The sequence below is a fragment of the Carettochelys insculpta genome, chromosome 5, assembly GCF_033958435.1.
Source record: "Carettochelys insculpta isolate YL-2023 chromosome 5, ASM3395843v1, whole genome shotgun sequence".
NCBI lineage: Eukaryota > Metazoa > Chordata > Testudines > Carettochelyidae > Carettochelys > Carettochelys insculpta.
In genome coordinates this window covers 987462-999824 of record NC_134141.1, presented here as the reverse complement: position 1 = coordinate 999824, position 12363 = coordinate 987462, and the positions used below count along the sequence as shown (strand labels likewise).

General features: G+C 48.4%; 1 protein-coding gene across 4 annotated transcripts in view; it reads left to right on the top strand.

Annotated features, from left to right (window-relative positions):
- TMOD1 (tropomodulin 1) overlaps positions 1 to 12363 on the top strand; it is a 48065-nt gene that overhangs the window by 4332 nt on the left and 31370 nt on the right. The window lies entirely within an intron of this gene.

The window sequence follows — 12363 nt, the reverse complement described above, 5'->3', positions numbered from 1 at the left end:
TGATTTCACTCCCTGTCGCCCATCTGCTGTCCCAGGCGCGACCCCTCGTTAGGCATAACTGGTTCAGTGTTTTCTTCCCGGTTCCTGCATTATTCCGTTTGGAATCTTCTTCCTCTTTCCAGCTCAGATTTCACATCTCTAGCTCTGTTTGTATTGTTCGTTCCCCCTACTGTACCTTGCAGTGTTGACTAAGTCTTACAAATCCAGGGGATGTGCTGCTTACCCTGCCCCCTCACTCTTCTGATTTGTCAACCTTGATAAGACTTTTTCTGATTTGTCAACCTCGATAACAATTTTTGGACCTCTGTGCTTTATGTTTTGTTTTGATGTGGCTGTGATCTGAAGAAGTGGGTCTGTCCCACGAAAGCTCATCACCTAATAAACTATTTTGTTAGTCTTTAAAGTGCTACATGACTCCTTTTTTGTTTTGGTTGAATACAGACTAACACCACTATCTCTCTGTTACTATCTGTGGAAGTGTTTACCAGCCAGGCCCTAACATCTCGTAATTAAGCAATGCATTGTCATTTGTAACTCATTTTTTTGTGTGTGCTTGTTTTGGTCTGTGCAACAATATTCATGTTGAAGGCGGTTTGAATTGATTTTTCAAATTAGGTATGGCAAATCATTGTATTGCAATCACTGCTTCTGCTAAATTTGTAATTCTGTCCCCAAAAGCAATTCTTTGTGATTTATCCTTTGCAAATGCACTGCCAGATCACTGCCCAGGGTTTCTTTCTCATCTAAGCACCTGCAGATGTTTTAACTCAATCTTTATTTCATTCTAGTAGGTTGAATTAATGACAGTTTATTTAACTAGCAGAGGCTGAGATTTTCTAATCTTAACAGCAGTTTTGTGGTGGTGGAATTCTTGCTATGTCATTGGTACAGTGCTGGTATGGAAGCAGCATAACAAAAGGGAGAATCAGGCCTTGTACTTAATTACATACAAGCTATTTTAATTCAAAGAATTTTAATTTTAGGTCTGCAGTTCACCTGCATTTAGAATATGTGCTGCCATAATCCGTGTTACTATTCAGATCAGGTCACACATACCAGTAGGTGTTTGAGGATCTCAGTAATTAATCTCCGAGGTGGTTGTGCTTAAACAGCTTCTGTCTGTCCACATGCAGTTTATATAGACAGACTCCATTTTTAATGGAATTCCTTCCGGAGCAATGTGCCAGGGGACACCCCTCTCTCTTAAGCCAGAGGACAGGCATGACATATTTAGCTTTTAACATTCTGGATCAGCTCCTCCTTTGCTGTTGTGCCACCAAAGTCAACTGACATGAAGCAACACCACGTTACACCAGCTGAGGATCTGGCTCTTTCCCTTGGTAGTTCACCTTTAAGGTACAGCTCTAGTTTGAAGAGTGACATCAGCTCAATGTGAAAACTTGGGCCTGGGGACATGCAAATTCCTGCACACTCATGTTCCCATTTGACAAAAGTTTTTTATCCTTGTGACTCACCTGCCAGGTGTTATTGGCAGCAAGAAGAGCCAGGTTCAATAACTCTGCGTGCGTGCGTGTGTGCGTGCGTGCGTGCAGGGGTTCTTAGCTTTATGTATCTGGCCCAGAACTCTGGGGAAAATAAACACACCACCTCTACAGGTACTTCTGTTACAAGCTGGGGTTCTGATTCATAGCTGGTACAGACATAATGCTGCTCCACGGGGATTCTCTGCCAGTAAATCCATGCACAGTATTTTAAAATTCTGTATATTTTATTTGTCGAAATATCACCATATAATCACATCAGTTTCAATTAGTTTGGTCATTTATTTCAAAGTACGTGTCAGCAACTACATATGTAACAATGCAGACAGCTAAAAAGAGGGAGGAAATGATTTTGACAAATAGGCTCCTTGCTAGGCAGATCAAACCCAAACACAGAGTAATTCTTTTAACCTGCAATCCAGACGCATGTTTCTGGCCCCTTCAGTAGCAGTGCAAAGACTGCGGGGAGACAGGGGTAACGGAGGGCCAGGGAAGTAATCACTGGGCAGGAGCCTGGGCGTGAACCTGAAGCATTGAAGGGTGCATGAGAGGAGTTTGGAATGGGGATTTTTGTTGCTGAGGGGTTGGTAGGGGTTGGGGAGCCTCGCTCAGGCAGGCCCTGGCGCCCTCCCTTCAGTCAGACACATCTGCCCCGTCCACACACCGTGTTCCCGTGGCGCTCAGTCGGCATTTCAAAGGGGCAGCAATTTAGGGGTTTGTGCCACCGCCCTGGTGGGAAGTGCAGAGTTGAGAGTAGCTCTCCCCAGCAGTGAGGAGACCTAGAAATGTGAGCCTTGCAGTCTTCGCACAGCTCCAGCCCTCAGCTTTCCTGTGGGCACTAGTGTTTGCTCTGTTTTCTTCGAGACTGTCAGAAAGGTACCAACAGGTGTGCCAGAACCCCCGGCACACTGACACTCAACAGCCTCCCAGAAAGCCTTTGCAAAGCAGAAAACGCTCTGGAGCCGGCCTGCCTGCTGAGCTAGCCATTATCAAATACCGCCCTGGCCGCTGCCTAGAGCAGTTCTCAAGCAGCTGGGCCTAGCTGCATTTGCAACAAAAATCTTTCTCCCTGAGCAGCTGTTTCTGTCCCCCCTGCCCCTGTGCTTACCCATGGGATCCATTTGTTTGCGTAGCTGGAGGAGCTGAATGAGGAATGAGTGGCAGCAGCAAACAAGTAATGCAACAGCATAACTGAAGTGGGGAAGAAGATGAATACTGAAATGTAAGGGGGCAGACTCGGTCCTGACTTCCTCCCATGTAATCCCACGGGCTCTCAGATGCTCACATAGGTAGTTAGACTCGGGAAGAATTTGGCGGTGCATTACGCACAGGGTGTGTTAGTGGTGTTTGGCACTCTGGGGAGGTAGCGGTGTCGAGCTGGGCAGGGGTGGGAGGTGTTTGGCACAGTTGCAGGGGCCCATATCCATCACTTGTAACAAGGGAACTTTCCTTTCTGAGCAAGAAAATGAGGTCAACTGGAAAACACATCAGCGTGCAGCTGTCAGAAAGCAGCCCCATGAAGGACTGCTCTTAGCTATTTGTTCTTGGTCTCCAGCCCAAAGGCCTGACGCTTGGTAATAGTAAAAAAGTCACATCTCAATTTGCATGCTTCATGTAAAGCTAGTGCCTAAAATTAAGTGCACATAGACTGCTCCAAGCACAAGAGGGAGCCTGGTCTGTGGCACTGACGGTGGGACTGGGGGACAGAGAATAATTCTCCACGGCTCAGCGCCTTGTGTCAGTGTTAACATCCATGGAGTGCATGTGTAACTGGCCCAGACCAGGTCAGCTGCATTTCAGACCCTTTAACACAAGTGTAAATGACAACATGAGGTGCAAGGCAGGGAGGCTGATCTCTCAACACGCATGCACTACAGTAAACTCTATTGCACTGATGTGAGTTAGGAGGCAAATGAAATCTAGCCAGGATCCTGCAGAGTCCTAGACCTGACACACTCACTGGTTTGCTGTAAGTCCTTGGGCAAGTCGCCTGCACCCACTTTTTTGGGAGAGTTCACTAAGGACCAGATCCAGTGTCTGCAGGAGTCAAAGACGTCTTTCCCTGCTCTGTCTCTAGTGGGTTTTGGCTCAGCCCCTAATTCTGAGCACTTCTGTGTGAGACACCACAGCCCTGTTCCCAAAAATGCTGAGTGCTCACAACTCTAAAAGAAATCAGTGGGGCCTGTGCTAGGTCCGGCTTCCATAGGCCCTGTTCTCTCTGTCCCATCACTGTATACTTCCCTCTGGCAGCTTTGTGCCTACACGGAACCTGCCCCAGCCCACACCATTAATACTACATGTGTCACAGAACGTGTGTGTGTGTATCATTAATCGATAATGATGGGGCCTTGCCTGTGAATGTAATGAATCTCCTGTTTATCTTTAAAATCATATGATGGGCCAAAGAAAAGTAAAAATGTTTGCGACAGCTGTGAAGAGGGTGATCTGTGTGAAGTTTGTGTAACTACAGACAATGGTTCTAACTTATGACTCAGCTGTTACTTAACTCCTGCAAACTCCCTATCTCCAGTTCTAAAGAAGGGGTCTGCCCCACAAAAGCTCATCACCTAATAAAGAATTTGTTAGTCTAAAATGCTACATGACGGCTGGTTTGTTTTCCTGCGCGCAGCTCAGGCCACTGTGCAGGCTGATGAGGAGTGGTCCTAGAGCAAGTTAGAGCCAGCCTTGCACCGGTGAAGCTTACAACCAGCACTGAATTTCAGACACGGGATGTTTTGGTGCACTTCTCTAAGAAAGTCAGCAGCTCGTCCGTTGTCATCAGTGCATTTAATTACAAGGGTTTGATCAGCTAGTCTCATGGGATGGAAAAATCTCCTTTGTTTGCATCTCCATTTGTGACTTGGGAGATGTTTTCCAACAGCTCTTTGGCTTTTGTCTGCTGGTGTTTGTTTGTGTCCCCATATGGGGGAGCTCATGCTGCTGGAGCTCATGTGCCTGCAGCTCATGCTGCTCTGATTGCCTCACCTGTGGCTTTAGTGGTTTCCCTGGCTCTGGCAGTATTAATACCTAGCACCTGCAAAGTGGTTTACAAGCATCATTAACTTTATGCCCATTTTACAGGTGATTGTGATAGCTTGTTTACCCTAACTCTGTGCTTCTCACACTGTGGGTCAGAACCCCAAAGAGGGGTGTGAGCCTGTAGTAATGGGGTTGCCAGGGCTGACATTAGATTTGTTGGGGCACAGGAGTGAAGCTGAAGCCTGAGCCCCACTGAGAGCTTTAGCCCGCAGGTTACCAGCCTTTCCCCTGGGGCTGAAGCCCTGGAGCTGCTCTCCTTCCCACCCCCCCAGGCAGGGGGGGTCAGGCTTGGTCTCCGCTGCTGGGGTTGTGCAGTGATGTTGTTAGGAGGGAGTTGTGCTTCAGTGACGTTTGGAACCCTTGCCCTGGGATATCTGCACTTCTAGTTCACGTCACCTTCACCAGCACAAAGGCAGCAGGGCTAACAATGAGATATCTCAGTGGGCTGCCCAGCTGCTGGGGTAAGGTCACTGGCAGGAGCAGGGCAAAGCCTGCACAGAGAAGGTGTTTATAATCTCAAGATAACACCAGTGTGCTTCCTCTTAATACGTCTGTGTCAGTAGAACTGGGGTTACCTCCGAATGGTCCATGTGCTGCTGTCTGGAATAGAAGCACAGTATGAGGCCACCACAGAGGGACAGTGAATGGGACTGGCTCTGGTTCCTAAGCATGAGACACAATTCTCAGTACTAGAACAGAGCCTTGGGGAGCGTCTTCAAGGACAGTTCATAATCTTTCCTGGTTACGAGGGTCGTTTTCTTTGCCTTGACGTTTGTATGATCACGTGCTCTTGTGTGTGACCAAAACGAACTCTGACTCAGAAACCCAGGGAAGGGATTCAAATGGAAAAGATTTAATAAATTTCGGGTTAGAGCTGAAATTCCAAAGCCCCCAGAGTCTGGGAATTCAAGGTTAGGTTCCCCCAGCCCCATTGGTTTGGCTACACTTCCAAACGTATTCCAAATGCAGAGCAAGATGGGCAGACTCGACATAGAACCTGCCGTGATTCAGACTGGAAATAAGCTGTACGTTTTTAACTGAGGGTAGTTATGACCAGTGGGAAAACTCACCGAAGGGCGTGGTAGAGTCTCCATCATGTGGAGTCGTTCAGTCTGGCTGGAGTCTCTTTATCACAGAGATGCTCTAGAAAAAACAGAAATTATGGTTTGGTGCCTGGATCGCTGAGTAGAATTCTCTGGCATTTGTTATGTGACGGGTGAGACTTGACCAGTGATGGGCACCGTAGGCTAGTGAGTGGCTGTATTGGGGCCCTCCTCCATCTCAGTCGCCTGCAAGATTGTTGCCACCAAGACAGTCTCCTGTGATAAGGTGGTTAGGCTAACCGCGCTGGCGCACCTAGTGTTTGCGAGTGTGCCAATTCGGCTGTAGCAGCGCTGTGATTGGCTGCAGAGGGAGTGCCCCGCTCTCACCGTCAGTGTCACGTGCTGTCACACCTCACCTCATGTCACAGGCTCTGCCTGTGCGTGCACATCTCTTTTGTAATACCGACAGAAGAAACTGCAGACAAAAACTAGGGGCTCTGGTAACCCTGCGTGTGGGCAGTGGTGAGCAAAACGCCTCGTGAGTCACACACAGAACCCTGGTGGGCTGCAGGCAGCCTGTGGCCTGCAGATCTTCCACCACTGAGCTAGTAAGTCAAAGGTCTGTTCTGGTTTAAAGCGTGTGTCCCTATATAGGAGGGGTTAAACTTAGTACGCCCGTAGAAAGCAAGTGTAGCACCTGTGTGCCTCAGACAGAGGTACGGTCACCGGAGGAGGAGTATCGTCTCACTCACTGCCATTTGTGCATTCACAGCAGTAGCCTGGTTAATAGCTGTCTGACCTTCACTGTTTTGTGATTTAGAGCATGTGAGTGAAGTTAGTGGGCACCTTCCTGGGTGCCCACCAGACCAGGTGCCGTGTGGGCAGACTCTGTTAGGCCGCTGGCGGGGGCTTAGCTAGAGAGTAGGGTGGGGCCAGTGGCTGGCAGAAGATTTGTACCCTGGGTTTTTGGTAAGTCTGGCTGTGAAAGGCCACACCTAGCTCTGGTGGAGAGGAGACTGACCACCTCCTGTGGGCGCGTGGCATACCAGCCAGGCACACCTGTAAGGCTTGCTGTGCTGGGAGGGGGTGCTTAGGAAGGGAGAACCTACCCTGGGGGGGAGTGGTGAACAGGATGACGACTGCCCCAGCTTGGAGATGGCTGACTATAGACTGATCAGCTGGGTCTCACTCCCCTCAAAGCTGCTTGGCCCAGCAAGAAAGCAGAGGGCCCTGAGAGCAGGGGCTGCAGGCGGTCCCTATCTGAAGCCAATAGAGCAGCTGATCGATCAAACCCCCAGGGCTGGCCCCAGACAGACCTTTGCCTTTCTATTCCTCTGACTCCCTCTCACAAGGAGAGCGAGGGAAAGGGACCTGCTACAAACAGGGAGATCATTAACCACAATGTGGATCTGGGACTGTGGGGGCTCAGAGACCCCCCCAGCCCCCCACAAGGCCCCTGCCGCATGTCTTGTATTGGGCACCCGCAGTCCTTCATCATCTTGGCCAGGGTTGACCATTTGGCCAGCAGGTCAGAGAGTGACTATTGGCTCTGGCTCTGGGCCATCACCAACCAAACCTCTTGCTTCCCGTCCGCGCTGCTAGTGCCCTGGGCGTGTTCTCTCTGGCCCTCGACACTGCCCCTTCTGTTCCATGACGCTGACAAATACCGCAGCAGGCTGGGAGTGACTCCCACACACACACCCTTTCTCTGCCTCTGGGGTGGCAGCTCTGACTCCCACCTGTGCGAGGTGCTGGCACTTCCGCACCTGTCCGTGGCCATCACAGCTACAACCTTTGCTCTGTGCTGCCAGGCCTCAGGTCACTTGCTACCTCACGGGCACTTCTGAGACCTGCAGGAGGCTGATGCCAGACTCTGGGCCACACGCTGCAGCGGCAACCTGCCCAGCTGCTGCCCGCAGTCACACCCTCCCCTGCCGTTCCTCTCCTTCTCTGCCTGGGGGAGTCTGACTATTAGATTGCTGCGGAGCCACTTGCTTTGCTGGGCTCTGTCGCCTGCGACTCCGTGGGAAACTACACCCTGTTGTGATGGGGCCCCGAGCCACCAAGATGGGCATTGCCCGCGTGGGGCAGCAGAGGCCAGCAGGCTCGCACGCTCATCTTAAGCCATAGCACGGATGTCAGGGCATCAGAGGAGCTCAATCAGGCAGTCTGCATTTACCTGCATTAAAATAGGCACAGTGTGAAACAGGCACCAATCCTGGGACATGCTCAGTGCCCATCACTCCTGTTGACTCAGCTCTTTGCAGGATGGGGCAGCCTGCTACCTTAGGGCTGTCCAAACTAGACATTACCATTAAAATAATAATGAGACTCTCCGCCCATTCAGAATCCCCCTGGCCTCTCACTTTCTCCAAATCCCAGCAGGCAGAGAGGATCGGCTTTGCTGCTGGGTTGGGAACAAGGGCCATGTGTGAAGGACAGACGCCCTTCCACAATCTCTTCTGCTTTAGGCCAGCGAGCTGGTAGCAGCACTGCCTTGGGTGGGTGAGGTCTGCACAATAGTGTAGCAGTTGCTTGACACTGTAAATGATACATAAGGAACAGTGGTGATTAGGAGCACTGGACCCAAAGCTGGTCCATTCATCCACTCTACTCTGCTCTGAATAGGCCTCAGTTGTAGTTCTGTGTCCTGTTCTGGGCACCACATTTCAAGAAAAAGGTGGAGAAATTGGAGAAGGTCCAGAGAAGAGCAACAAGAATGATTAAGGGTCTAGAGAACATGAGCTCTGAGGGAAGACTGAAAGAACCGAGCTTGTTTAGTTTGGAAAAGCAAAGACGTAGAGGGGACATGATAGCAGTTTTCAAGTACCTTAAAGAGGGTTACAGTGAGGAGGAGGAAAAATTGTTCTCCTTGGCTCTGAGGATAGAGCAAGCAGCAATGGGCTTAAACTGCAGCGAGGGAGGTTTAGGCTGGACATTAGGAAATACTTGCTAGCTGTCAGGGTGGTCAAACGTGAATAAGTTGCCTGGGGAGGTTGTGGAATCTCCATCTCTGGAGCTGTTGAAGAGCAGGTTAGACAGACACCTCTCAGGGATGGTCTAGGTGGTCCTTGCTCCTCCCGAGAGGGCAGGGAACTGGACTCGATGGCCTCCTAGGTCCCATCCAGTTCTAGTGTTCTAGGATTCTAGGGTTCTATCCAAAGGCCAGATCCAGGAAATGCAAGTGCAGTTTGTGCTCCCTTGTCCGGACTTCCTGGTAATGTTATTTCTGCTCTTGTTGTGCCTGCCCTCAGTTTAGCAGTTTAAAATATTAGATGAGTCCAACTGTGGCTCATCCCTACTGGATCAGTCCTGAGCTGATGCTGTCATACCTGGACAACTTTAGCTGCTTTTAAATGGGATTGTTCAACGGGTGCAGGGCCCGCAGACTTAAAGGGAATGTCTGTTATACCTGTGTTATGATCACAAATGTGGGAAGCAAAGTGACCAGTTGACTGTCTTAAACTTAACAGTCTGCTGCCAAACTTGAGATCTTTAGTGTTCCCTTGGGTGACCAGGCCAAAGGTTATTTTTCTACTTAGAAAAGCAGTTGTGAGGCAGGAAGTTGTGGGTTAATGAAAATATAGTGGGGTAGTAACATCGACTCTAAAAGTGCCTGGATCACCTTGGAAAAAGCTAGCGGAGTCTGGCTAGGACAGGACTGTGAAGCACAAAAGAATTCAGAGAACGTGAAGAAGCTGCAGGCTAGTAAAACGGTCATGGAGGGAGGGGTGGGATTATGGCTTACTGAAAAGAGTCAGTATTTGAAACTTATTGGCTTGTACATCATCCTCTTCCGGATGCTATGAGAGACAGCGGCAAAAATATATGCCCCCCTTCTTCACCCTTGAAATTGGCAAGAGAGGTAATCTTTTCCATGTTTAAAGATATACCTGATTTCTGCAAGACCTGCATGAAAGGTCTGAAGTGCCTTGAAAACTTCATATATTAAAAGCAAACTTTCTAGGTGAAAACCTAAGTGAACATGTCTAGGTACGCGTGGGTACATGCTCATGTACATTTTAGGTATTATTTCACATCTGTATAATGCATGTTCACATAGCTGGCATTTTAAGAGAATGAAATCTTAATGGCTAACTCTCCCTTATTGGCCATTTTGTTAATTCCATTGAAATGTATCATTTGCTGCGCTGAATGGTGATAGCATCTCCTCTTCCTATATATATCACCATTTTATATTGAGTACATGAGAAAAAGCCTGGTTCATAGTTATCTGACAAGTCATATGGTCACTTAGTAATTTTCCATGGTTAATCTTCTCAGAGGTAAATAATCTTGAAGTTTAGAAACATATTAACCAGTCAGTTCACACATGCAGATAAGTATCAGAGGAAGAGTCATGTTAATCTGTATCCTCAAAAACAATGAGATGTCCTGTGGCATCTTATAGACTAACCAGTTTATTGGAGCATAAACTTTTATAGCCAAAGACCCACTTTGTCAGATGCATCTGACAAAGTGGGTCCTTGCCCACTTAAGCTTATTCTCCAATGAATCAGTTAGACTATAAGGTGGCACAGGACTTCTCGTTTTTATATGCAGATAAATGCATCCTGATGGCGTGTCTCATTTCAGCAAAATTTACTCAGCTCTGATGAGCCTGTTAGTTACATATGCTGTCTGTCTGGTTCCTGATTGCATCAGGAGTAAATTATCACCCCTTCTGGACTTTTCTCTTCACCTCCCATTTAGAAAGTTAGTTTAAAAGGAAAAGCTGCTGCTCAGGCCAGATTCCCAGACAGGCTGAAGGTGTGCAGCATCTCGCGGGGTGTGGGATGCTGCTGTGACCCTGCCGATCTAGCACATCGCTTGTCAGCTGGGCTAGGCTCTGGGGAAAGTCCTAGTAGGTTTGAGAAAGGACACCACCATTAGACCCATGGGGAGGGGGCCTTTGTGAAAATGATCACTTACTGTCCCTCAAGTCAAAAAGATGGACCCAGGCAATATTGGTCAGTATATTCTCTGCTTGATCAGCAGAAGTACATGTCTAGTCATAGGATCATAGAATTCTAGGGCTGGAAGGGACCTCAGGAGGTCATCTAGTCCAGCCCCCTGTCTAAACCAGGAGCAAGCGCATCTAAATCATCCCAATCATGACTGTGTCAAGCTGGAACTTAAAATCCTCTAGGGATGGAGATTCCACCACCTCTCTTGGTAACGCATTCCAGTGCTTCACCACACTCATGGTGAAATAATTTTCCCTAATATACAACCTACACCTCCCTCTGTAACTTCAGACCACTGCTCCTTGTTCTGCCATCTGTCACTACTGAGTACGGCCTCTCTCCATCCTCTTTAGAGCTCCCTTTCAGAAACTTGAAGACTGTGATCACATCGCCCCTCAGTCTTCTCTTCTGCAAACTAAATAAGCCCAAATCTCTGAGTCTTTCATAGGTCATGTGCTCCAGACCCCCTAATCATTTTCATCACCCTCTGCTGAACTTGCTCCAATGTGTCCACATCCTTTTTCTACTGGGGAGCCCAGAACTGAACACAACACTCCACATGAGGTCTCACCAGTGCTGAGTAGAGAGGAAAAATAAGTTCTCCAGATCTGCTGGAAATGCTTCTCCTAATGAACCCCGATATGTCATTAACCTTCTTGGCTACCAGGGCACACTGTTGACATATCCAGCCTCTCATCCACTGTAATCCCCAGGTCCTTTTCTGCTGCCCTGCTGCTTAGCCAGTCAGTCCCCAACCAGTAACAATACTTGGGATTCTTCTGTCCCAAGTGCAGGACTCTGCACTTGTTCTTGTTCAACCTCATCAAATTTCTTTTGGCCCAATCCTCCAATTTATCTAGATCACTCTGGGCCCTATCTCTGCCCTCCAGTGAATCTACCTGACCCCCGACCTTAGTGTCATCTGCAAATTTGCTAAGGGTGCAATCCATCCCCTCATCCAGGTTATTAATAAAGTTGTTGAACGGCACTGGCCCTAGAACTGATCCTTGGGGCACCCCACTAGAAACTGACCACCATCCCGACATTGAGCCATTGATCACTACCCATTGGGCCCGACCATCTAGCCAGCTTTCTATCTACCTTACAGTCCATAGATCCAATCCATACTTCCTTTACTTATGGACAAGAATATTGTGGGAGACTGTATCGAAAGCTTTGCTAAAGTCAAGGTATATCACATCCATTGACTTCCCCATGTCCACAGAGCCTGTTACCTCATCATAGAAGCTAATCAGATTGGTGAGGTTCCTTGTCCTTGTTGAATCCATGCTGGCTACTTTTGATCACTTTCCCCTCTTCCAAGTGCTCCAAAATGGATTCCTTGAGGATCCCCTCCATTATTTTCCCAGGGATTGAGGTAAGGCTGATGGGTCTATAGTTCCCTGAATTGTCCTTCTTTCCTTTTTTAAAGATGGGCACTACATTTGCCTTTTTCCAGTCATCCAGGATCTCTCCTGATCTTCACGAGTTTTCAAAGATAGCAGCCAAAGGCTTTGCTATGACATTTGCCAATTCCCTCAGTACCCTTGGATGCATTAAATCTGGACCCATGGATTTGTGTGCCTCTAGCTTTTCTGAATAGCTTTTAACCTGTTCTTTCCCCACCGAGGGCTGCCCATGTCCTTCCTGAACTGCATTGCCTAGTGCCGTAGTCAGGGAGCTGACCTTTTTGCTCAGTAATGCTCAGAACATCCCAACAGCTTCCCGGTGGTAATAGCAGTCAGAACATGAGATCATGCTGGCCTTTTACTTGCTCGTTATAGAGCCATGGCTACACATTTGAAGAATATT